The sequence below is a fragment of the Hippocampus bargibanti genome, linkage group LG13 (genome assembly GCF_051943395.1).
Source record: "Hippocampus bargibanti isolate YZ-2025 linkage group LG13, ASM5194339v1, whole genome shotgun sequence".
Taxonomy (NCBI): domain Eukaryota; kingdom Metazoa; phylum Chordata; class Actinopteri; order Syngnathiformes; family Syngnathidae; genus Hippocampus; species Hippocampus bargibanti.
In genome coordinates, this window is record NC_142746.1 from 2530708 (window position 1) to 2558658 (window position 27951).

General features: G+C 48.1%; 1 protein-coding gene and 1 pseudogene across 1 annotated transcript in view; both read left to right on the top strand.

The window, feature by feature from the left end:
- LOC148888947 (uncharacterized) lies at positions 1-27634 on the top strand (annotated as a pseudogene).
- LOC148888948 (ubiquitin carboxyl-terminal hydrolase 54-like) overlaps positions 26996-27951 on the top strand; it is a 35023-nt gene continuing 34067 nt past the window's right edge. Inside the window, exon 1 of the mRNA XM_089012183.1 lies at positions 26996-27481. The gene's annotated coding sequence lies outside the window, so the exon portion shown is untranslated. The remainder of the gene's footprint in view (positions 27482-27951) is intronic.

The following is a 27951-nucleotide window of genomic DNA, read 5'->3' on the forward strand; positions in this document are numbered from 1 at the left end:
CAGCGGCTGAGAACTATGACCATCCTCATAGTGAGCATCGCAGCTGAGCGATTTGGAACTGAGGCGCCAAAGCCCACGCCAACGGCCTATGCTCCATGCCACAGAGCAAGGAAAATCCAGAGCCTGAGGGAAGAGTTGAAGCTGTTGAAGAGGCAGTATAAGATCGCAGGGAAAGTTGAGAGAGCTGGCCTAGCGGACCTGAGAACAATCCTCAGGAAACAACTCTTGACCTCGAGGAGGGCAGAGTTCCACAGGAGAAGGCGGAAAGAGAGAGCCAGAAAGAGAACAGCTTTTCTGGCCAATCCCTTCAAGTTGACCAGGCAGGTTCTTGGTCAGAAGAGGGCTGGTCACCTTACCTGCTCTAAGGAGGCCATCAACAACCACCTCAAGGCCACGTACAGTGACCCTAGCAGAGAACAACCGCTAGGTCCATGCGATGCACTGACAACACCACCAGAGCCTACATCAGACTTCAACCTCAAGGAGCCTTACCTAAGTGAAGTGGTGGAAGTGGTATGGAGAGCAAGGTCGAGCTCAGCACCAGGCCCAAGCGGAGTACCGTACAAGGTATATAAAAACTGCCCAAAGCTCTTACATCGGCTTTGGAGGGCCCTGAATGTGATCTGGAGGAGAGGAAAGATCCCCTAGCCGTGGAGGTATGCGGAGGGAGTATACATACCCAAAGACGAGAGGTCTGAGAACATTGACCACTTTCGTGTCATCTCCCTGGTGAGTGTGGAGAGCAAGATCTTCAGCATTGTAGCCAGAAGACTCTCCAACTTCCTCTTGAGCAACAAGTACATCGACACCTCAGTGCAGAAGGGAGGAGTACCGGGCGTTCTTGGTTGCCTGGAGCACACAGGCGTGGTAACCCAGCTCATCAGAGAGGCAAGAGAAAGTAGAGGTGACATGGCAGTATTATGGCTGGACTTCACCAATGCCTATGGCTCCATACCCCACAAACTGGTGGAGGTTGCACTGGTGAAGTATAATGTACCCCAGAAGATGAAAGACCTCATCCTGGATTATTACAGCAAATTCAGTTTGAGAGTCTCCACTAGCCAGCTGACATCTGACTGGCACCAGCTGGAAGTAGGCATAATCACTGGGTGCACCATTTCAGTCATCCTATTCGCACTGGCTATGGGCATGCTGGTCAAGGCGGCTGAACCAGAATACAGGGGGCCTCTTAGCAAGTCTGGAGTAAGGCAACCTCCCATCAGAGCCTTTATGGACGACCTCACAGTGACAACAACAGCTGTACCAGGAGCCAGGTGGATCCTCCAAGGGTTGTAGCGTATCATGGCGTGGGCACGCATGAGCTTCAAAGTCCAGGTCCTTGGTTCTAAAGAAGGGGAAAGTCACAGACAAGTTCCGTTTCAGGCTGGGACAACACCAGATCCCCTCAGTGTCTGAGAAGCAAGTGAAGAGCCTTGGCAAGGTCTTCAACTGCAGCCTGAATGACAGCGAGTCCATCAAAGCAACCAGCGCTGAACTGGAGGGCTGGTTATAAACAGTAGACAAGTCTGGGCTCCCGGGAAGATTTAAGGCCTGGGTCTACCGGCATGGGATCCTCCCAAGAATCCTCTGGCCGCTAATCTACGAGGTCCCCATGACCGTGGTGGAAGGTTTTGAGCAAAGAGTGAGCAGCTATCTGCGCAGATGGATGGGACTGCCCCGCAGCTTAAGTAGCATTGGGCTTTATGAGAAAACCAACAAGCTCAGGCTCCCCTTCAGCTCAGTCAGGGAGGAATTCATCGTAGCACGGGCACGGGAACATCTGCAGTACTCTGGATCCAGAGATGCCAAAGTGTCCGGGGCATGGATCGTTGTGAGGACAGGGAGGAAATGGCGGGCAGCCGAGGCAGTTGAGCATGCAGAAACTCGACTGAGACACAGGACCATTGTTGGAGCAGTGGCGCAAGGTAGAGCTGGACTGGGGAGCCAAACAGCGACCCGCTATGACTCTGCCAGCGCGAGGGAGAGGCAGAGGCTGGTGCAGGAGGAGGTCCGAGCTGCAGTCGAGGAAGAGCGAACCAGCAGAGCAGTGGCCATGCGGCAGCAGGGTGCCTGGATGAAGTCGGAGCAGGCGATGGAGCGCCGCGTCACCTGGAAGGACATCTGGTCATGGAACCCACAGAGGACCAAGTTCTTGATTCAGGGGGTGTACGATGTCCTTCCAAGCCCATCTAATCTGTGCACTTGGAGCACCACAGAAACACCAGCATGCCCCCTGTGTTCCAAGATTGGGACTCTGGAACACATCCTGAGCAGCTTCCCCAAGGCCCTGGGCGAGGGTCGGTATCGGTGGAGGCACGACCAGGTCCTCAAATCCATCGCTGAAGCAATCAGCAAGGGGATTGCGGCAAGCCGTTACACCCGAGCCACTGCGAAGACCATTCACTTTGTCAAAGAAGGACAAAGGTTGAATACAGCAAGCAACCACTCTACTGGTTTGCTCTTCACGGCCCGAGACTGGGTGATGACAGTTGACCTGGAAAGGCAACTGAAGTTTCCAGCACACATCACCCAGACCAGTTTGAGACCTGACATCATCTTGGTCTCTGAGGCCACAAAGCAACTCTTCTTGCTGGAGCTGACGGTTCCCTGGGAGGAGAGGATGGAGGAGGCTCAGGAAAGGAAGAGGGAGAAGTACTAGGAGCTGGTGGAGGTATGTCGGAGGAACGGGTGGAGGTCGAGGTGTATGCCGCTGGAGGTGGGCAGTCGGGGATTTGCCAGCCACTCCCTGACCAAAGCCTGGGCATAACAGGTGCAAACCGAAGAAGAGCCATAGGCAACAACGTGGAGGCAGCAGAAAGAGTCACCAGATGGCTCTGGTTGAGGAGGGGAGAGCCGTGGGGGCAGTGGGCAGTAGCATGCCACTTGGACACAGGCCAGGGCCTTGCAAACCCCGGTCGGGTCGCCTGGAGGAGGGCGTCTGTTGAAAGACCCGAAACCCCCAGTGATTCTAGGAATCAACACTGATGATGTGTCCAAGTTTGTGCATCAGCAGATGTATTGTTAACTGTGTGACTGATTGGAAACGACCGGCACCTGTGCAGGTGCAGGCGGGGCCGACAGCGCCACCCGTTGGTCGCCAACCAGATCATGACAGTACCCCCCCTTCAAGGGACTGCTTCCAGAAGTCCTAACAGTCTCCCAAAAGGTCCAACTCGCCTGGGAACGATGGTGGAGACGGCAACCGTTGCCTCTCCAGCATATGATGGGCGGCGGCCTGATGGGAACGGGACTCAGCCTGGGGTGGACAAAGATGCGGCACGGATCGTCGTGGGCGTGAGTGCGATCCCTCTCGCACGTTCACGCGACGACGCATGGCGCGGCGTGAACGTCACACTGCCAGGCGCAGAGTGGCACCCCGGACGGCCGTATGGGAACGGGTCTCGACCGGACGTTGGCGTGGACGTTACGGCTCGTCGAGTGACTCAATTCAAACTCGACAAGGCGTGGGCTAACGTGGACGCGAACGGCCCGGCACTGAGGAAACGAGACGAGTCCATAGCTCCGGGATCCAGCGATGAGTGGGGTCTCAGACTTACGTTGCCGCGGACGTTGCACGGCTCGTCGTGGATGCGACTCAATTCGACATGCACGACGACAGCGTGGCTGGACGTGGGCGTGCATTGCCAGACACCCATTGTCACCCTTAACGGCCACCTGGAAGGAGGTCTCAGCCGGACGGTGACGTGGACGTTACGGCTCGTCGAGTGATGCAATTCAAACTCGACGAGGCGTGGGCTAACGTGGACGTTGCACTGTCAGGCACAGGGTTTAAATGAGACGGGTCCGTTGTACCTGCGAGATCCGATGGTTGGTCGGGTAATTCTGTCACGTTTTGCGAGGTGGTGATGGCGGGTGCGGATCCCAAAAAGCGGGCAGGAGGCAGCAGGAGGTTGTGTTTGACAAATTGTATTAAAATAAAGTCAGCAGGAACAAAATGTAAAACATCAAAATCATCTGAATGGAAAAAAATACAAAGTATCAAAAGAAAACCAAGATTAAAAGTCCGCCAAGATTAAACTAACACATGCACTGCACACAATGCATACAATTGCATCGACCAGCATACAATGTGTTCAACAGCAGACATATAACAATTACCCGACAACGAATGGTCGTGCTAGGTGTCCTTTTGCGTGTGACTGATTGGAAACGACCGGCACCTGTGCAGGTGCAGGCGGGGCCGACAGCGCCATCCATTGGTCGCCAACCAGAGCATGACACTATGGCCATGGATTGACGGCTTTGCCCTGCTTTTCGGGGGCCCTTGGTATATGACTTTGCTTACACTGTTTATGCCTGTCGCGATCGTGATTGTACTTATTTTCCTAGTCATTGGTTGTATTATTCCTTGTTTACGCACAATGATGGTTTCTATGATAACCAATTCCCAGGTTAATTACGCAAAGATTTTGTACCAACAAATGCGTGAAGGGGACCCTGTGTTGTAATTTGGAATTGTACACCATGGCCAGAGTGTGGTTGCTCCCGCTAAAACGGAGGGCCGAGAAGGAATTTTCCTCGTCAATATTTTGATTGAATTGGATTTGCCTTTATTACTCTCGCAATGGAGAAATTAAATCAGAATCAGAATCAGAATCAGAATCATCTTTATTGCCAAGTATGTAGAACACACAAGGAATTTGTTTCCGGTAGAACACGCTGTATCGTCTAGTATCGTTGTCAAAAAAAAAAACTGCTAAGTGGCACTATACAGTTCCATTTTGGCTACTGTTGAAAGAGTTCAAAGAGTTAATGGCTTGGGGGAAGAAGCTGTTTAAATATCTGCTGGATTTGGTGCGCATGGATCGGTAGCGCCTGCCTGAGGGGAGTAGCTGGAAAAGGTGGTGGGCAGGGTGCGGAGGGTCCAGTAGGATTTTCCGCGCCCTAGTTTGGATTCTTGCAGTGTGCAAGTCCTCGAGAGTGGGTAGGGCGGTGCCAATGATTTTTTCCGCCGTCCTAACTGTCCGTTGAAGTCGGATTTTGTCAATTTTTGTGGCGGCCCCGAACCAAACGGTGATGGAAGAACACAGGATGGATTCGATGACAGCCGTGTAGAAATGTTGCAGCACCTCCTGTGGTAGGCCATGCTTCTTTAGCAGCCTCAGGAAGTACATTCTCTGTTGGGCCTTTTTCAGGATAGAGTTGGTGTTGACCTCCCACTTCATGTCCTGGGAGACTGTGATTCCCAGGAACTTGAAGGTCTCAACGGTTGACACCAGTTGACATCATCTCAACTGTCTTGAGCGTGTTCAGCTCCAGGTTGTGACGGCTGCACCAGAGCTCCAGCTGCTCCACTTGTTGTCGGTACGCAGATTCGTCGCCGTCTTTGATGAGACCGATGACCGTCGTGTCGTCTGCGAACTTTATGAATTTGACAGCTGGGTGCGTTGAGGTGCAGTCGTTTGTGTAGAGAGAGAAGAGCAATGGAGAGAGGACGCATCCCTGCGGGGCTCCAGTGCTCGTGGTTCGTGTTGTGGATGATATATTTCCCAGTCTGACCTGTTGTGTCCGTCCTGTCAGGAAGCTGAGGGTGCATTGGCAGATCGTGGGGGACACACCAAGCTGGAGAAGTTTGGGGATGATGAGTTCTGGGATGGATGATGGTATTGAACTCAGAGCTGTAGTCCACAAACAGGATCCTTGCGTAGGTTCCTGTGTTGTCAAGGTGGTCGAGGATGTGATGCAGTCCAATGTTGACTGCATCCTCTACAGACCTGTTTGCCCGGTAGGCAAACTGAAGAGGATCTAGCAGAGGTCCTCTTCTAAATCTCACAGCATTAAAGTTACGACAGAGGTTTTTCGCCTTCTCCATGGTAAAGAATGGTTCCCTGTGCCGTTACTTATGACGTTCATGCTGAAAGCCATTTTGGAGATGCATGTACTGATGTTTTTAATGTGTAAACAGGAGGGAATGTTAGAATTAGTTAGATACACATGCTAAAAACATCCTATGTTATTTCATTTCTACATATTCTTATCAGTTAGTAAGTCCATATATGTATGTAGTTTAGTTTTCTGTATATGTTAATTAGTATACATTTACTCAGCTTGTACTCGCTATCATGTTTCAGTCTAGTAATAAATATTCATGATTGTATCTAGCAGATGATAGGTCCTTTCCAAAGTGACATCACTCCTGTTGTTAATAAATGTTTGAGACGCGCGCTTGAGCCCGCTCTTGCCTCTCTGTCCCTTGGCCTAGCTTCTCCCCTGGAGAACATCCTCTAGCTGCCTGATAATAAATATTCCTTTTTTTGTATATAAAAATAATAATAATAATAATACATTTAATTTACAAGCGCCTTTCTGAACACTCAAGGACACTTTACAACAAAGACAACACGCAAAACAGTAAAATCATGCATAAAACAATAAATAATAAAACAGCAGAATAAATTAGACCATGAAAGGAAGTTTGAACAGGTGGGTTTTCAGGTGCGATTTGAAAGTAGGAAGGGAGTCAATGTTGCAGATGTTGGGTGGAAGTGAGTTCCAGAGTTTAGGAGCGGAGCGGAGCGGCTGAAAGCTCTGCACCCCATCGTTGTGAGACGGGCAGAGGGCATGTAGAGGTGGAGGGAGGAAGAGGATCTGAGGGCCCGAGAAAGAACGGAGATTTGAATTAGGTCAGACAGATAGGGGGGAGCAAGGTTATGGATGGCTTTAAATGTAAACAGAAGTATATTGAATTCAATACGGAGTTTAACAGGGAGCCAGTGGAGCTGTTGGAGGACAGGAGTGATGTGGTGAAATGAGGGTTTTTTTTTGTGATGATCCGGGCTGAGGAATTTTGGACTAGTTGGAGTTTATGGAGGCATTTTTGATTGACCCCGAAAAGAAGTGAATTACAATAATCGATACAAGAGGTGACGAGACTGTGGATGAGGATAGCAGTGGTGTGAGGGGTGAGAGAGGGACGGAGACGATTGATATTGCGGAGGTGAAAATATGCAGACCGGGTTATGTTATTTATATGGGAGTGAAAAGATAGTGTGCTATCAAGGATGACACACAGGCTCTTAACCTGAAGGGCGGGGGACATAGTAGAACTGTCAATGGTGAGAGAGAAACTGTTTGCTTTGTGAAGGGTGGATTTTGTACCGACAAGGAGGAGGACAAGGACAAAGAAGTTCAGTTTTTTCGCTGTTTAGTTTGAGAAAGTTATGAGAAAACCAGGATTTGATTTCTGAGAGGCAACGTGTAAGGGATGCAGGTGGAAGAGAGGCGTCGGGTTTACTGGAGAGGTAGAGCTGGGTGTCATCCGCGAAGCAGTGAAAATGAATGCCAAATTTGCGGAAGATATCACCAAGGGGAAGAAGGTATATAATAAAGAGAAGGGACCCCAGAACAGACCCTTGGGGCACACCAGAAGACATAGGGGAGGACCGTGAAGTGAATGAGGTAATTTGGATAAACTGTGAGCGGCCAGTGAGGTAGGAGTGAAACCAACTAAGTGGGGTGTGTGTCACGCCTAGAGTGGAGAGTCGGTTGAGCAGGATGGGGTGAGAAATGGTGTCAAAGGCCGCAGATAGATCAAGAAGGATGAGAATAGAGAGGGAGCCGGTATCTGCTGCTATGAGAAGGTCATTCGTGATTTTTATGAGGGCTGATTCAGTGCTGTGGCGGGGACGGAAACCAGACTGGAATTGTTCGTAGAGGTTATTGTGAGAGTGGAGTTGACAGGCGACGGTTTTTTTCGAGAATTTTAGCGATAAATGGAAGATGCAAAATTGGACGTAGGTTATTGAAATCATTGGGATCTGAACCAAGTTTTTTTCAGGATTGGCGTTACAGCTGCGGTTTTGAGAGGGACAGGAACAATTCCAGTGGACAATGAGGAGTGAATAATAGCTGAAATAAAAGGGAGGAGGGCGGGTAGACAAGATTTGACGAGGACAGTAGGGAGGGGGTCAAGTTGACAGGTGGAATTCTTGGACTTGGTGATGAGGTCAGAAAGTAAGGAGAGATGAGGGAGTTCAAAAGACGACAGCAGTTGATAGGGAGTAGGAAGGTTGGGGGAGGGGGGGATACAGAGGAGCCGAGGTGCTGGTGAATCATGTTGATCTTTTCAGTGAAAAACAGAAGTAGTGCGTTGCAGGTGTCTGAGGAGTGAAAGTGTGGGGGGAGAGAGATAGTGGGTTGAATGATTTTGGTGTACAGGGAAAACAGAGTCCGTGGATTTCCAGTGTTAGCGTCAATCAGTCCAGAATAGTATTGTGATTTTGCACGTGTGATAGAGTCCTTATAGTGGGTGAGGCGAGCTGTGTACATGTCCTGTTGGGTGGTGAGGCCGGTCTTTCTGTAAAGTCTTTCCAGCTGCCGAGTTTTCGCCTTGGTGGAGCGGAGTTGAGCGGTGAACCAAGGGGCGGATCGAGTGAATTGGACTGGCCGGGATTTTACAGGAGCAAGGGTGTTGAGCATGTTTGCAAGGTCCGTATTGTATCGGGAAACAAGTTCATCAGGGGGGGAGTTGTAGTCCGGATTGAGGTTCGCAGCCATTGCAGTGAGGGTGACAGTCTCAATGATGATCAGTGATGCGCGGTGGCTTGGGGAGAGAGAGTGTGATGGGAACGTTAAATGAGTCAAGGAAATGGTCCGTTACAGGTAGTTCGTTTGCTGTGTAGTTGGCGGGGGTAAAACCACAGCAGCATATTAAGTCCAGGGTATGCCCTTTTATATGCGTGGGGAAATCAGAGAATTGATGCAAGCCAAAACTCTCCAGTGAAGAAATAAAGTCTTTGGTGAGGGGATGGGTGGAATTGTCAATGTGTATGTTGAAGTCCCCCAGGAGAATAATATTTGGTGACAGAGTAGAGAGGTGTGTGAGGACAGCTGAGAAGTCTTTTAAAAAGTCACGATGTGGTTTAGGGGCACGATATACAGTGGCTATAACTGTGGGAGATGGACCAGAAATTTGACACGCAAGGCATTCAAATGAGAGAGTTTCCGGGACTGGCACTTGAGTGACTTTCCAGATCTCGCGGTAAAATATCGCAAGACCGCCTCCACGGCCCGAGAGGCGGGGTTTTGAGAGGTAAACAAACCCAGGTGGCGTCGTGTCGTCCCCCGCCGTTTGCCAGGTCTCATTCAAGCAGAAGAAGTCCAACTTACGGTCACGAAGGATGTCTTGGATAAGACAACCCTTCCCCGTAAGCGAGCGGATGTTCAGGAGGCCGAAGGTGACGCTGTTGGTGTCATTTTGAGGGGCATTGGCCGACTTAGCCAGGCCGGCTAACACACGGTGTTGCACGGAGCGGCTGTAACCTCTGCGTGGCCGGCGGAAAGATGACCACAGACCACAGGGATGTGATATCCTTGGATTCGTCGAGGTGAAAGTCTCGACGTGATCCTCGGTGGATATACCTCCGGGAAGGGCGGCGAGCGATTTCCGGGAATCGGAAAATCGCCTGTGGCACACTCGTCTACCGGGAGCGGAGTTCAAGCAGCTCTGACGCCGAATACTGCAGCCGTCCAACGAGTCGTTAGAGGAGCGACATGATAGCTACCAGCAACGTCCAGAGACAGGCAGCATCCAGGTTAGCCCTCAACAGCGGGTGGAGATGGTACGTGTTCTCGTCCGTGGTCCGGATAAACGACCGGAATCACGAGACTATCCGACAGCCAAAGCGGATTGGAATTCGACCATAAGTTCCTCTGGTGACTGTCGAGTATTTCCAGTGGTTACAGGAATCGTAAAAACTAAAAGGAAGCCAAAATGTTTGCGGGCGAATAGCGGCAGCCAAAAGCGCGCCAGGGTACACTCGACCCGGAAGTGCTCAGCTGCATATCACCTTGCTTCCTGCTGATTTAATATTTAGACTATACAAATATCACTGTACATAAAACACGAAATGAGTTCTGAAAACAAAAATACCTAAAATGGCGCCCAGTGCAATTCCACTTTGTGAAACCGAAACATGCTATGGATAATAATGTCATCAAACTGAAAATGAGTTCTGAACCAGGAAGAACAACAGTTAATACAACAGCGGTATTATCCCAGCGCTCCCCGGTCGACCAGAAGCTCCACCCATGCACCTTCTTCTCCCGCCGGCTCAGACCTGCAGAAGCCAACTATGACGTGGGGAACCGGGAACTGCTGGCAGTCATCCTGGCTCTGCAGGAGAGGAGACACTTGCTCGAAGGGGACAAACACCCATTCACCGTCTTCACTGATCATAAGAACCTGTCCGCCATTCGGTCCGCCAAGAGACTCAATTCGCGGCAGGCCCGATGGGCATTGTTTCTCACACGTTTCAACTTTACTCTCACCTACTGCTCAGGTTCTCAAAACACCAAGCCTGACGCCCTATCTCGCATTCACGAGCCGGCAGAAAAGGAGGTGGTGCCTTGGGCGCCCTGAGGTTGGAGCTAAAGAAGAAGGTGCAGGAGAACCAGGGGGGTAACCCTATCCCCAAGGGTTGCCCGGTGGATCGCCTCTTCCTCCCCCCCGCTCTATGCACCGAGGTGCTGCACTGGGGACACGCCTCCAGGGTCGCCTGTCACCCGGGGGTCAACAGGACGATCCATCTCATCGCCCAGCGGTTCTGGTAGCCGGAGTACAGGAGGGACGTCACGGAATTCGTGAAGGCATGCCCCGCCTGTGCCCGCAGGAAGGTCTCCCATCAACCCGGTCTTCCACATATCCGGACTCACTCACCTGTTGCTCATTTCCTTGATTGTGCCTTCTGGCTATACAAGCCACCTGTTCGCGCTCGGTTGCGCCGGTGTATTCTCTGTTGTTCCGCTGTCTTCCGTCAGTACGCAGGTTGGTCCCGTTTGTCCATTCGGTTGTCTTACTCCCTGTTTTGCCCTACATGTCTCAGTAAAGACCTTTTCTTGAACTTACCGTCTCAACCGTGTATTTTGGATCCTACCCCTTATTATTTTTTCTCGTCCCTCGAGTCCTGTCACCACTCCTCGAGCAGGACGTGACAGCTAGCTGCTTTTCGTTAATCCAAATCAACAGAAGTTTTTCAACCTCTTCTATTGCCTGAAACCGTTGCTTGGACAACACAGAAACACCCTTTGCCACACGTAGCAATGGTCGACTTAGCAATGGTACTGGGATGCTAAGTCACCCAAACGCACACCTTGTTGGTGTTTTTCGATTATCTTCTTCTGCTCGAACGTCATTTTCTTTAATGTCCTCTTCGGCTTAACACAAGCCTGTGGTGGGGTCTTTTTTGGTCCCATAATAGCAAAAGTACTCCACACGATAACAAACCACGTCTGCACTCAAACAGAGGGGGTGTGGAAAACTATTCCGCCAGCCACCGTGGCGCTGTGTAGTTTGGTTCGTCCACCGAAAACTAATTCATATGCCAATATTATATTCTCGCGAATTTAATGTTCGTAAGAAGAAAAGTTCATTAGCTAAAGCGTTTGTAAGCCGAGGTATCACTGTACATGAAACACGAAATGAGTTCTGAAAACAAAAATACCTAAAATGGCGCCCAGTGCAATTCCACTTTGTGAAACCGAAACATGCTATGGATAATAATGTCATCAAACTGAACATTAGTTCTGAAAACAAAAGTACCTAGAAGGGCGGTCAGTGGAACTCCATTTTGTGAAATCAAACATGCTGTGGATAATAATGTAATCACAGGGGAAATGAGTTCTGAAAACAAAAGTACCTAGAAGGGCGCCAAGTGGAACTCCATTTTGTAAAATGAAACATGCTTTGGATAATAATGTCATCACGGTAAAAATGAATTCTGAAAACAAAAGTACCTACGTTGTTTGTTGTGTACGTTGTTTTAAAAGTGGACAAGGGAGCCGCCCCTTTCCAACGCTTTATGATATCTTTACTTGTCTTTGCCACTTTTATGACATTCTGCTTGTTGCTTAGCAGCGGGAATGGATCCAATTGGAAGCGCATGTCCCCTGGCTAGCTAGCGAATGACCTTGCCGTTCTGCGTCCATCGGCATGTTTCTGATCAATTGAGCACAATCGTTATGGAAATGTATGCACAAACATGTCATAGATGTGATGGGGATTAGATTACTATAGGGTGGGGGGCAAACATTGTACTCAATGGTACTCAAAGTTGATTTCTTTTTAAACATCCCTTTAAATCAGGGGTGTCAAAGCCATTTTTTGCCGAGGGGTGGGGCACATTGTGGTTCCAGTTTCCTCTTGGGGGCCGTTAGAACTTTGGGGAAGTCAATTCACGAATGACTAGTCAAAAAAAAAAAAAAATAATAAAATATTGTGGTTTACATGGGGCATTTTGAAATTCTGGTTGAGTCTTTAGGAAGCATCATGGACTTCAACAAGTTTGAGTTGCTTTGGCGAGCCGTATAAAATGATTTGGTGGGCCAGATTTGGCACCTGTGCCTTATATAGTCATGGCACCTATTGTAACATGTGATTGAACTTTTGCCTCTCGGCGTTGCAGCAATTTTCTTCTGTTAAACGTACATCTATCATTTTTGCATAAGAAACCACATCTGCATGTTAGCCAAAGCGTCAAAGAATAATCATTATAATCATTAACCATAACCCATTTAAAATCATTTTTCAAAAGTCAAAATAAAATCAAAACAGAGTATCAAATAGGTTCAAATGGAGTATCTAATTAACAATAATCTAATTATCTCTCTCTCTCTCTCTCTCTCTCTCTCTCTCTCTCTCTCTCCCTTGCACATTTCTAGTCTTTTTATGTATAATTAGTACCGTTTAGTACGATACCCGGTTATTACGATAATCCGGTTATTACTGTGCTCCTTTTCATCCCCCGCCGGCCATTTTGCTGTTTATATCGATACATCGGTCGCGCCATTGGTCGACTTGGTCACATGTCTTGGTCACGTGACACGCCATCGGTCGCGCCATTGGTCGACTTGGTCACGTGACTTGGTTACGTGACACGCCATCGGTCGCGCCATTGGTCGACTTGGTCACGTGAGTTTGTTACGTTACCAGCACCCGTGGAGCAGAGCCATTTTCATTTTCAGACGCTAGCTCGTGTGTAGCAGACGAGATTGAAGTGTTTGTGTTAAAACAGGGGTCGGGAACCTTTTTGACTAAGAGAGCCATAAAAGTAAAATATTTAGAAATGTTTTTCAGTGAGAGCCACACGCATGCGCGCGCACATACAAACGCTCGCGCGCGCGCGGCCACTTTTCGACAAAATATCAGAATGTGTTATTTAAAATAACTTTGTGATAGTACTCACCGTTAACATGAATGGTTTTCCGTTCCTCGTGATTGGTCAAAATCCAGGCAAACGATCGGAATGAAACTCAATTTGCCGGTCCAGAGGCGAAGTTACTGCTAGCTAGCCTGCACACGGCTCATACGCTTCCAGACTTGCTCTCTGCAATCTACTTCTCGCAGAAGTATGTTGATGCTAACGTTAACATGGGGCTTGTTAAAATGTCACTGACATTCGACCGACTGTTTCATCGATGGTATTGTTTCATTGCAAATTAGAATCAGAACATTTTCTCTCCTCTAATGCTCTGGTGCATCCACGCTGAAGTGCACTAGTTGGGCGTTTACCTGTTTCAACATGACGTTTACCTGTTTCAATCATGAATGGCGCTTTCATCCAATCAAAAAGGTCAGTGTCATCCAATCAAAATTGCGCTTTCCGCCAACTGCAGCCCCAACGGGAAATGAACGGCGAAAAAAACGACAATATGTATTTCGTTTTATCGGCGAGCCATATGCAATCATCAAAAGAGCCATATATGGCTCGCGAGCCATAGGTTCCCGACCCCTGTGTTAAAAGGTAAAAATGGGAAGCAGAAGAAGATTGATGACTTTTTTAAATTGTATACATAATACAGTAAGATGTAAGCGTTGCAGTTTCCCTGTTGTGTTATGTCCATGCCCACTGTACCGTATATGAATGCAATCGTTTTTTGCAACAATGTTTCTTGTTTTGTCTGCTGAAGCGTGATGATTTTGAAAATTATTAACATTCTATACTGTGTATTAAAGGACAACCGATGTCACTTTTTATTCAAATGCAAAACACCAATAAAAATGACTTCACGCCAAGAGGTCTTGCATTGCTTGTGAATCCAAACAATTGGATTGGATTGGATTGGATTGGATTGGATTGGATATGCCTTTATTAGTCTCACAGTGGAGAAATTTACAATGGCTTCAGATTCGGATAATATGCTTTCTTGTGACACATCCAGTTATAAATATGATTCAAATACACTGTAGTTCTGAAGATGAAAGCATACATTTGCAATCATTAAAGAATTATATGTGCCATTTGCAGGCAACATTGGGGGAACATCTCTCACCCCCCCAAAAAAAGAGGCACAAAATGGGAGCTCATGGCCAGCTCCGTTTCTTATATGGCGCTTGGCTGCCGTCTTTTGGCGGCTTTTGTTAATGCAGTTCGGCGCAGGATCGGATATATCGATAGTCCGGTTATATCGACATTTTTTCCAACTCCCGAGAATATCGATATAACGAGACTTTACTATATATATGTAACGGAGTTGTGCACTTAGATTATTAAATTATGAAGAAAATGACGCAACGGCGCACAGTGTGGCACCATGTCCCGCCCATAGTTTCGAGAACAATCTCGAGGAGATTCAGGGTGAGTCACAATTTTCTGTTGGTCTCGATTAACGTGCATTTTCATGACAATATCTTATTTTGTTTCCCCTTTTGTACTGTCCAGTGTTATCTAATATATATATATATATATATATATATATATATATATATATATATATATATATATATATATATATATATATATATATATATATATATATATATGTGTGTGTGTGACGGGTGTCACAACAGTGACTGTCTTCATCTCCACGATGCTGCCGTATTAATAAGACCAGACGCGTGGATGTGTCTTTTTATTTCTTTTATTTCTGCAACACAGTATGGCAGAAGGGATGGGTCAAGTCTCATGGGTTTCGTCTTGTGATTAACATAAATCTCCTCCAGATTGTTCTCAATATGCAAAACATTGTAGATAACAAAACAGAATGAACAACGTGTGATCGTATAGTGGTTATTTACAGAAAAAGAGAATACAACACAAGTTCAGTGTTATTTACATGATGTCCCTGAACGCATCATACGCGGAGACTGAAGAACACGCGGTGCGCTTGCAAGGGCGCACAGTTCAACCCGCGACGAACATTCACGGGCTAATGAAACACGACACAAGAAACTAAATATTGTACAATAAAAACGAAATGAAGCAATTATTACCTGCAACACAGTATGGCAGAAGGGATGGGTGAAGTCTAAGCACATGTGCTTCAAAGTTCCGCTCCACAAAACGTGAAGTAAATAATGACACAAAAAGTAATCTGGACTCGAAATGAATAAGGGAACTAATTAGATAACACTAGACAGTATAAAAGGGGAAACAAAATAAGATATTGTCATGAAAATGCGGGTTAATCGAGACCAACAGAAAATTGCGACTCACCATAAATCTCCTCCAGATTGTTCTGGAAACTATGGGCGGGACATGGTGCCACACTGTGCGCCGTTGCGTCACTTTCTTCATAATTTAATATATATATATATATAATGTAGCCACAAGGGGGCACAAGCCAGTGTCTTATTATGCCGGTCCCAAGCCCGGATAAATACAGAGGGTTGTGTCAGGAAGGGCATCCGACATAAACATTTTTGCCAAAACCAATATGCGAATCAAACCTATGAATCCCATACCGGATCGGTCGAAGCCCGGGATAACAACGGCCGCCATTGGTACTGTTGACCTTCAGGGTGCCAGTGGAAAATGGACTACTGTTGGTCGAAGAAGGAGAGGAGGGAGGTGTGCCCGGAGGAAAAGAGACAAATGAAACGCCAAGAGTATAGAACTAAGAGTAGGAACTTTGAATGTAGGAACAATGACAGGTAAAGGTCGAGAGCTGGTTGACATGATGCAGAGAAGGAAGGTAGACATACTGTGTGTCCAGGAGACCAGGTGGAAAGGGAGCAAGGCTAGAAGCTTAGGGTCAGGGTTTAAGTTGTTCTATCATGGTGAAGACAGAAAGAGAAATGGAGTCGGGGTTATCTTAAAACAGGAGTTTGTTAGGAATGTCTTAGAAGTAAAAAGAGTATCAGATAGAATGATGAGTCTGAAGCTAGAAATTGAACGTGTGATGTTCAATGTTGTTTGAGGGTATGCCGCACAAGTAGGATGCGAGCTGGCGGAGAAGGAGAAATTTTGGTTGGACTTGGATTGGATTGGATTGGATTGGATTGGATATGCCTTTATTAGTCTCACAGTGGAGAAATTTACATTTCACAGCAGCAAAGTGATGAAAGGAATGAAAGTCGTGACTTGAAGTCATACAGACCATCCCGAGAAGTGAGAGGGTTGTAATTGGTGGAGACTTCAATGGACATGTTGGCGAAGGAAACAAAGATGATGAGGAGGTGATGGGCAGGTTTGGACTCCAGATGAGGAACGCTGAAGAGAATGCAAAGGCTATTGTGAATACTTTCTTTCAGAAGAGACAGGAACATAGGGTGACCTATAAGAGTGGAGGCAGAAGTACACAGGTAGACTACATTTTGTGTCAATGGCACCATCTAAAGGAAATCAGTGACTGCAAAGTAGTGGTTGGTGAGAGTGTAGCCAGACAGCTTAGGTTGGTGGTGTGTAGGATGACGCTGGCAGTGAGGAAGATGAAGAAACCAAAGGCTGAAGTGAGGACAAAATGGTGGAAGTTGAAAAAGGAAGAGTGTTGCATGACATTTAGGAAGGAGGTAAGACAAGCACTGGGTGGGCAAGAGGTCCTTCCAGATGACTGGCAAACTACAGCAAACATAATCAGAGACACAGGTCGGAAAGTACTTGGTGTATCGAGTGGAAGAAAGGTAGATAAGGAGACTTGGTGGTGGATGGGGAGGTGCAGGAGTGTATACAGAGAAAGAGGTTAGCAAAGAAGACGTGGGACACTGAGAGGACGGACGAGAGTAGACAGCAGTACAAGGAGATGCAGCGCACGGTTAAAGTAAAGGTGGCAAAGGCCAAACAAGAGGCCTATAATGACTTGTATGCTCGGCTAGACAGCAAGGAAAGTGAGACTGATCTTTACAGGCTGGCGAGACAGAGAGACAAAAACGCTAAGGACCTGCAGCAGGTTCGGGTGATTAAGGATAGAGATGGCAATGTATTAACAGGTGCCAGTAGTGTGATGGCAAGATGGAAAGAGTACTTTGAAGAATTGATGAATGAGGAAAATGAGAAGGAACAAAGAGTAGAAGACGTGAATGTTGTGGACCATGACGTAGCAAGCATTAGCAAGGATGAAGTGAGGAGGGCGCTGAAGAGGATGAAGGGGGGAAAGGCACTCGGGCCTGATGATTTACCAATCGAGGTATGGAAGTGTCTTGGAGAGGTGGCGGTGGTGTTCCTGAGTGGGTTATTCAACAAGATCTTAGATGGTGAACAGATGCCTGAAGAATGGAGACGAAGTGTACTCGTGCCCATTTTTAAGAAAAAAGGAGATGTGTAGAGTTCTACTAATTACAGAGGAATAAAGTTCATGAGCCATACAATGAAACTCTGGGAAAGAGTAGTTGAAGCTAGACTAAGAGCAGAAGTGAACATTTGTGAGCAGCAGTATGGCTTCATGCCAAAAAAGAGTACTTTAAGAATGCTGATAGAGAAGTACAGAGAAGGTCAGAAGGAATTGCATTGTGTCTTTGTAGATCTGGAGAAAGCGTATGACAGGGTGCCCAGAGAAGAGCTGTGGCATTGCATGAGGCAGTCTGGAGTGACGGAAAAGTATGTTAGAGCGGTACAAGACATGTATCATGACTGTAAGACAGTTGTGAGGTGTGCTGTCGGTATGACTGAGGAATTCAAGGTGTGAGGTGGGAGCTCTGAGCCCCTTCTTGTTTGCTATGGTGATGGACAGGCTCACAGACGATATTAGACAAGAATCTCCTTGGACCATGATGTTTGCAGATGACATTGTGATCTGTAGCGAGAACAGGGAACAGGTGGCGGAGAAACTAGAGCTGTGGAGATATGCCCTGAAAAGGAGAGGAATGAAGATCAGACGCAGCAAGTCGGAATATATGTGTGTGAATGAGAGGGATCCAAGTGCAAGAGTGATGCTACAGGGAGAAGAGATAAAGAACGCGGAGGATTTTAAGTACTTGGGGTCAACTGTCCAGAGCAATGGAGAGTGTGGAAAAGAGGTGAAGAAGCGTGTCCACGCAGGCTGGAGCGGCTGGAGAAAAATGTCAGGTGTGATGTGCAATAGAAGGGTTTCAGCTAGGATGAAAGGAAAAGTGTATAAAACCGTGGTGAGACCATCCATGATGTTTGGACTGGAGACAGTGCCACTGAAGAAAAGACAGGAAGCAGAGCTGGAGGTAGCAGAGCTGAAGATATTGAGGTTTTCTTTGGGAGTGACCAGGTTGGATAGGATCAGGATTGAGTACATTAGAGGGACAACTCATATTCGAGGCTTTGGAGACAAAGTCAGAGAGGCCAGACTGAGATGGTTTGGACATGTCCAGAGGAGAGAGAGTGATTATATCGGGAGAAGGATGCTGAGCCTTGAACTGCAAGGCAGGAGACCGAGAGGAAAACGGAAGAGGAGGTTTATGGATGTGGTCAAAGAGGACATGAAGGTCACTGGTGTGAGAGAAGAGGATGCACAAAACCGGGATAGATTGATTCGCTGTGGCGAGCCCTGAAGATATGTACATAAGTATATATATATAGTAAAGTCCCGTTATAGCGATATTCTCGGGAGTCTGATATAATATTGTATTGATATATATATTGATATAACCGGACTATCGATATATCCGATCCTGCGGCATGTAAATTTTCTAATTTTCTCCTTGAGTTCCTAGAAATAGTACCGTGATTATATATATATATATATATATATATATATATATATATATATATATATATATATATATATATATATATATATATATAGTGTTTAAAATAAGGTCTGCCCGGATGCCCAAGGCGTGTGACTTACAGCGTGTGACTTACAGCTTCCAGGCCCTCTCTGCCCAGCTTTTTCCAGAAAAAAAGACCTATAATTCAAATCAAACGTTTGCTTTATTCCGATTTCGAAATATTCATTCGTTTTAAAACTTTGGAATTTGGTTCGTTTGGCAATTTTTAATTTCGGTTCGTTTGGCAATTGACATACTCGGCAGCCAATCAGAAGCCTGCATCGAATAACTTCGCGCCCGAACTTTCCCGAGCGTGATCAGGTCAAGCATTTTCAAAAGTAGACGCACAGAGAACAAAACAAAAATGGATAAGTGGTTAGCAATCAAGCCAAAACCTCAGCCCCAGACAAAATTTATGAGGCGTAAACGTTCATTGAGAGCATCGTGAAAGAGGAGTTTACATGGCTTGCAGCAGACGACGCAACGCAAATATTGCACTGTGCAACCTGCCGGGAAGTGTATGGACAAACCACAACTGGAGCAAAATCATCAGCAAGCGATATTTACGACAAATTAAGCAAGGGATTTGTGGTAGGTACATCAAATCTTAAGCATGATGGACTAGTAAACCATGCATCATCCAACGGCCATCAACGTGCAACCTCCATTTTGGATGCAAGGAACGCTACTCTCGAGGAAAAAAAGAACTTGCCAGGACACAAAATGTTGCAACTGCTCAACGAACAAAATGTGTCTAAATTAAACAAACTGTTTACCAATCCACATTGTGTTGCAAAAAAAGCTGATTATGAGTGGCTTTGTCAAGCAGGATGAGAAGAAAGGTATAGAAATAGGTTCACATACATATAGGAATGTAAATAGTTGCAAACAATTTATTGTAGCGATGGCTGAGGTGTTGCGAAATGACATTGAAGACAACCTGAAAGATGTACAATTTGGGTCTATTTTAGCAGACAGTTCACTGGATGTTTCATGTCTGGAAAATGAAATTACTATCTACATTCATTTCGCCAGCAAGGGTAACATCCACTGTTTTGTTCTTGGCATGGTGGAGTGTGAATCTGGAACAGCGCAAGGAATATATGATGCAATATTGAAATCACTACTGTTTAATAACATTTCAAAGAATGACATTTTAGAACACAAGGAGACATAAAGAAAATGGTTGTGTCACATCTCGTCGCCGCCCGGGGCGCGCCCCGCCCCTCCTGTCACCTCCTCCGCTGCTCCATGGAGACGGCCCCTCCCATCATCACGCACCTGGGTTCCCACAGCTGGTTGTCATTCCCTTGATTGTGCCTTCTGACTATATTTACCGATCGCGCAATACCGTCTTTGTCGGAGTATTCTGAAAGCCACCATTACTACTTCCATGCCGTCAGGTCTGCCGTCACCGATCTCTCACTTACCTCTCCCTGCTGTTATTTTTGCATGTGTGCCTCAGTAAAGACTTTTTGTTCACGAGTATCTGTCTCGCCGTGTATTTTGGATCCAACCTCCCCGCTTTCCTTTCGTCACTCGAGCCCTGCCCTCAAGCCTCGAGTGTCGTGACATAATACTCCGACCACTGATGGATCCCGCCGGCGAAGACAGATTCCTCGCCGCCCTGACCGTGCAAGCGGAGCGTTCGAGCCAGCTGGCCCGTGCCATCGCGGAAGTCAGCCAAATTACCACCATGCTGGCTCAACGCTTCGAGGCGGCTGAGGCACGCATTTCCGCCCTCACAAACAAATCTTCCCCGCCCGTGAGTAGGCACGCTCTTCAACTACCGCTCCCCTCACGCTACGCAGGCGAAACCGGGCGCTGCGCTCAGTTTTTAATGCAGTGCACGCTCGTGTTTGATCAACATCCATACGCCTGCGTTACCGATGAGGTGAAGGTAGCCTTCATCACCAGCCTGCTCACGGGAGAAGCCGAGAAATGGGTGCTGGCCATCCGAGAGTCCCGACCGGAGCTGCGCACCTCGTACCCGGACTTCGTCGCCGAGTTACGCCGGGTTTTCCATCATCCGGTGACGGAGTCCGAAGCTGAGGGGAGACTACTGGACTGCGTCCAAGGGGCCCGTTCAGCCGCGGAATACTCCATCGACTTCCGCATCCGGGCCGCTGGCAGCGGCTATGGCGACCGAGCGCTGAGGGGGGTGTTTCGTCACGGATTGAACGCCGATCTCAAGGACGAGTTGGCTACCCACGACGCTGGCACCACCTTCGACGACCTGGTCGCCATAGTCATCGGCCTGGATCACCGTCTTCAGGAGCGACAGAGGGAGCAGCGCGGCCGGCGGCTCAACGAGCCCCGAAGCCGGTCCAGGTCTACCACACCCGGCAGCGAGCGTGTGCGGTGCCTGGAGGAATCCCCCGAACCCATGATCATTGGGGGGGGGGACGACCGCACTATCCCCGGGGCTCGTCGCACTCAAGGCCCCCAGCCGAAGACCTCAGGTCCACGCAAGTCCCCGTCGAAACGGCGACCACAGCGACCTCTGGAGGTCAAATCCACGACCCCCGTTACGCGGTTGGAGCTGGACAGTGAATTAATCGGCCCGTCCAGCTCCCAAACCGTGCGGGCCCTAGTGGACTCGGGGGCCGACGGGTGCATCATTGATCCCCAGCTGGCGGACTCGTTGGGCTGCCAGCTGATCGATCTCCACCCCCCAAAGGAGATCGTCGACCTGGACGGCAGACTGTGAGCCCGAGTCACCCACCTCACTGCCCCGCTAAAACTCCGGGTAGCGGGGAATCACGTCGAACACCGGCAATTTTTAGTTATGCCCTCCCGGAATGCGCCGTTGGTATTGGGTCTCCCCTGGCTCAATACCCACGACCCGTCCATCTCCTGGGAGGGGCCCACCATTCAGGGCTGGAGCCCCTACTGCTACGCCAACTGCCTGCGGTCGGCTACGGCAGGGCGAGACCCCTCCCGCGGTGGCCCACCCGAGACCATCTGCCTCAAGGGCGTGCCACATTGCTACCACGACCTGCGGGAGGTGTTCAGCAAAGACCACGCCCAATCCCTGCCGCCTCACCGACCGTATGACTGTGCTATAGACTTGCAGCCGGGGGCTCCATTACCGGACTCCAGACTTTTCCACATCTCACAACCGGAACGGGAAGCCCTGAGCACTTACATAGACTCCTCCCTCGCGGCGGGACTCATCCGGCCGTCACGGTCTCCGCTGGGCGCAGGGTTCTTCTTTATTGACAAGAAGGACGGAACCCTGCGTCCGTGTGTCGACTACCGGAGTCTGAACAACATCACCATCCGGAACAAATACCCCCTCCCCCTCATGGACTCAGCCTTCACGCCCCTTCAATCAGCTACCATTTTTTCCAAATTAGACCTCCGCAGTGCGTACCATTTGGTCCGCATCCGGGAGGGGGATGAATGGAAAACCGCATTTAAAACACCATTAGGACATTTTGAGTATCTGGTGATGCCGTTCGGACTCACGAACGCGCCCGCATCTCCGTCGACTTCGTGACAGGCCTCCCCCCCTCCCGTGGCAAGACGGTCGTCCTCACCGTAGTGGACCGATTCTCTAAGTCGGCCCACTTCGTCCCGTTAACCAGGTTGCCGTCCGCCATCGAGACGGCTCAACTCCTGGTTAACCACGTCGTCCGTCTCCACGGGATTCCGACGGACATCGTGTCGGACCGGGGACCGCAGTTCGTGTCCAAGGTATGGAAACGTTTCTGTCGGTCCCTAGGGGCGTCGGCGAGCCTGTCGTCTGGATACCATCCCCAGACCAACGGACAGACGGAGAGGAAGAACCAGGACCTGGAGGCGACCCTCCGGTGCGTGTGCCTTCACAACCCGGCGTCGTGGGCCCTGCATCTACCCTGGGTGGAGTACGCCCACAACTCCCTGGTCTCCGCAGCCACACGTCGGTCCCCATTCATGTCCGCCTGTGGCTATCAGCCTCCCTTGTTTCCCACCCAGGAGGGCCAGGTGGAGGTCCCGTCTATTGAACATCACCTCAGACGGGCCCACCGAGTCTGGAAGGAGACCAGGGACGCCCTGACACGCACCGCATCCCGGAACCAGCGGGTGGCGGATCGTCATCGGAGACAGGCACCCAGTTACCAGGTCGGGCAGGAGGTGTGGCTGTCCACGAGGGACCTTCGGCTGGCAGGGTCTTCAGCCAAGCTGGGCCCACGCTTCACAGGTCCCTTCCCCATCGAGGCCATCCTCAGCCCGGTCTCGGTGAGGCTCCGGCTGCCATCCACCATGAGGATCCACCCCGTATTCCATGTTTCCCTCCTCAAGCCAGGAAACCAGCTCCTTAGCCCCCACGCCCACCCCCCACGTCCCCCCCGGATGTTGGCCGACGGACCGGTCTACACCATGCGGGAGATACTGGACTCCAGGCGCATGGGCAGAGGAGTGCAGTACCTGGTCGACTGGGAGGGCTATGGACCGGAGGAACGACAGTGGGTCCCACGTGCCTGGATCCTCGACCCGTCTCTCATCCGGACGTTCCATGCGGCTCACCCTTCCAAACCTGGTGGGCCGCCAAGAGGCGTCCGTTGAGGGGGGGGCACTGTCACATCTCGTCGCCGCCCGGGGCGAGCCCCGCCCCTCCTGTCGCCTCCTCCGCTGCTCCATGGAGACGGCCCCTCCCATCATCACGCACCTGGGTTCCCACAGCTGGTTGTCATTCCCTTGATTGTGCCTTCTGACTATATTTACCGATCGCGCAATACCGTCTTTGTCGGAGTATTCTGAAAGCCACCATTACTACTTCCATGCCGTCAGGTCTGCCGTCACCGATCTCTCACTTACCTCTCCCTGCTGTTATTTTTGCATGCGTGCCTCAGTAAAGACTTTTTGTTCACGAGTATCTGTCTCGCCGTGTATTTTGGATCCAACCTCCTCGCTTTCCTTTCGTCACTCGAGCCCTGCCCTCAAGCCTCGAGTGTCGTGATAGGTTGCCTATGTAGGTGATGGCGTAACTGTGAATACCGGCAAAACAAAAGGAGTAATTTCTCACTTCCAGCAAGATTCATGGCCGTGTTTTGTCATGGTAAGCTTCTTGGCACACCATGTTGAACTTGCATTTAAGGTTGCTCTCAAAAGATCAAAGTGTTGAAGACGTTATAAATCTGCTGGATCAGTTACATAAATTTTACCACAAGAGTGCTAAGCAGACTGCAGGACTCAAGAAGACATCAGAAGAAAAGTCTGGGAGTCTGTCATCAGGCACATTCACTTGAGTTGGGTGGGTCATCTGCAAACAGCACTGAGGAATTTCTTCAGATCCTATGAAGCTGCTCATCATCATCTCACAGAGGTAGGTTTTAAAATTGATATAGATATTTTAAATTTATATTTATTCTTTTATCAGTGACTATCATACATAATGTAGGCCTTCTTCTCATCATATTGATTTTCTCAATGCTGTAATTATTTTCTCAGTTTGCTGCCAGCCCGTCGCAGTCAGCAGTACAATCCAAGGCAAAGTATTTAATTGGAAAGATGACTTCAGCTGCACTGTTACACTTTGCGCACTTCCTTCTGGACGTGACCACAACGTTGGTGAAGCTCTCAAAAGCATTGCAAGAAAGCAAAACTTTGATGCATCTGGTCCATCAGCAATTCGTGACCACAACAACACACATCAATAAACTAAAAGAGAAGTCTGGACCAGAAGAAAGAAAGTTCAGTGAGAGTAATGGAAAATTATTTGGCATACATCTCACAAGATCACCTGCTAATCCTCGGGACACCAGCATACCAAAGACATTGAGAATTTGAATACTGCTTGAAAAATCGCTTGAGTGATGTGCATGAGGGGACTTTTGAAGTAACAATTCTTGCAGACCTTAAATCATGGCCAATCAAATACCAATCAGAGTTTGGCGATGACTTAGTGGCCAGAGTCATTGATAAATACAGGGACATATTATTGTAACAGAGCATTGATATATCAGAGGCAGAAGTAGAGTGGATTGAGCTAAAAGAAATATTGTATAACTCTCGGCTGAAAATACACACCATGGACTGGGTAAGCATAAACGAGCAATTTAAGAGCAGAGTGCCTAACATACTGAGTGTCATGGATTTGCTTCTGAGCCTTAGAGCTGCTACATCGGAATGTGAGGTTTCTCTAAAATGAGGCAAATCAAAACTCAACATAGGAATAGGCTCAGAAGCAGCACAATGACTACTGATGACAGTTCAGCTACATACTGCAGACATTGTGGAGTATGACCCGACATCAGCAGTTCAGCACTGGATGCAGAACCATCGCAGAAGGCCAGCATTTATGGAAAAAAAGAAGAGGAAATTAATGCTAAGAAGTGTTCCAGATTTTCTAGAGACTCTCTGGCTCAGGATACATCAGACCACAGTGACATGGAACAAGAAGAAATGAATGAAGATGACTAAATAATGGTACAGATGGAAAACAATGATGTCATATAGATGCAATTAATAGATTTATAATAAACATAATTTTAAAGTGTTGTTCTGTTATATATTCTGATTATCAATCCTTAATACTTTGCAACAAGGGTTTTTTTTTGCGATTAGTCGTCTTATTGTGTTTCAAGTTGTGAAAAACCGGGCAGGCAACTTTCTAGTTGTAGTGTGTCTGCTTGCATCTGTTGCTATATCACAATTTCCAAGATGTACAACACAAAGCTCCTTGAGACCCTTTATGCAAAAAGCTATCCATTCCATTAAGCCATCAATGACCATCACAAAGGAAAATAAAACGACTTTGTTATACAGTAGTTTATTTATTTAATTATAATACCATAGCACATGTATTATACATAAAATAAGGTATATTTTGTGTAGTTTTAAGGCTTAGTAAATTCGAAAGTAGAAAATTATGTTTTATGGGGATCTGGGAACGGATTATTGTCATTTTAATGGTAATTGACTTCGTAAGCCAAGGTATCACTGTACCTTTATCCGTCTCGCAGTGGAGAAATTGACATTTCACAGCAGTAAAGTTATGAAAGGAAGAGGAAAGGAAAGAAAGAAGTACCGTATTTTCACGACAATAAGGCGCATATAAACGTCTCAGATTTTTATCAAAATGTGCGGTGCGCCCTGTAGTGCGGACGTGTTAGAGACCACTATGAGGAGGACGTGTAGAGAAAACGAGGGGGGTGTGCGGGCGTGGTTTGTGTATAAACGAACAGGTATGTGCTTTATGTAGAACATTGCTGTTTTAACAACCCTGAAAATGGCAAAGAGACATGGTTATGAAGCTCAGTTTATTTAAACTGAAGGCTATCAACTACGCCGAGGAACATGGGAATGGAGCCGCCGTGACATAATACGCGGACATAAGGCAAGGTGGCCGGAGTTGGAGGAAAGCTTCAAGCAATCGATCGGCGAGCGGAAGGAGCGTTTCGACTGTCACCGTCCCACTCAGCAGTAACGCTAGCGGAGGAAATGAAAATTGAACATTTCCAAGGAGGTCTGTCCGTCTTAGTGCTGGAGTTTTATGAAACTGTGCGATTTTTCCATGCGGACCGGGACTACTGTAGCGACGGCCGGCGAATTATTCTGAAAAGCTGGGAAAAAGGCTGCCATGCTAACGGAGAGAAACTCTCGGCGATTGTGATTTTTTTTAAAAGAAAGACTTTGCCTAAAGAGACATTTCCAGCAGGCGTCATTCTTAAGGCAAACAAAAAGGGCTGGATGTTACGCCACAGTTTGGGATTGTGGATGCTTGGGCTAACGTGTCTGCTAGCACGGTGGTTTGAGCTTTCGGAAAAGTCGGTACCGGTAATATGCTCCTTTTTACCATGCCGACGCATATTGAGTGATGATTACAAAATGTTATTCCTTTGTAATTAATAAATAAAGCACTACCAAACTCAGTTTTGCTCCTGATCTGTTTTTTTAAATACGCATACTTATGCGTATGCCAGTGTGTTGTTGTGAGGCGGACGTACGTATAGCAGTAGAGGATATGTACCGGTATATAAAACTTGCGTCCTTTCATCCGGTGCGCCCAATGTGTGTGTTAAATACAGAAATGGCACACATAAATGAGACTGCGCATTTTCACACGGTGCGCCGTTTGGTCGTGAAAATAAGGCAGACAATCTCGCGGCGCCATCTTGAAGTAAAAAAAAAAAACAAAACTAAACAAACGATATGACAATGACAAATTATGGACACAACTTGTCCGGAGGTGTCGGTTGTCCTTTAAAACTACACAAAATGTACCTTATTTTATATATAATACATCTGCTATTGTGTTGTAATCAAAGAAACAAACTGTAATCTATAATAAAATCTAAATAACAAATAATATGACAACACAAAGACACATTCTTCAGCACTTTCTGTACCCTCTTTGTGACATGAACATGCTTTGTGACATGACATGCTTCAAAATGCTTTCAATCCACGAGTGTTGCTCGTGCTCGTTGTCGGTGGCGCGCCGCAGGTAGTAGCCCCGCCCCCTTTCCTGACTATCGCTCGTCCAGTCTTTCACAGACCATCCAGGCGGACAACGTCAGGTCCGCACCGGCATCTGGCCAGCCGACTTCCTTCTTCACTTCCAGCAAAACGCCGCTTCAGGTGAGGAGCCGCCGCCGGCGTAACCGCCTGTCGAGACTGGACGGAGAGCCCTCGATAACCCCTCCCCCCACCACCAACCTCCGTACCGCAACCGGACGTTTGAACGCGGCGACCGTTCAGCCTCATTCTGTGTCGTAGCCCGACTACTGGTGATCGTCGTCGGCAGCCGGCGGATGAATCTGATGGCCGGGCCGCCGGCGCCGAGACACTGCCGCCGGCGCCATCCGCTCGCTTCTCGGTGAAGTTTGCTCGAAGTGATGTCATGCTAGTGAGGCAGGCGGCCCCGCGCCGGTCTCGCTTGAACGAAATCGCCGCCTAGGAAAGACAAAAAAACGTTTCTTTCGTTTTTTTTGGCCGCACACATAAATACATTGATCGTCCCCCGTTTTCCGTTGACATTATCCGCTTTGGTCTTGGCTGGCCATTGTTGTGTGCGCGCAGGCAGGCGAGCGAGTAGTGGAATCGATTTT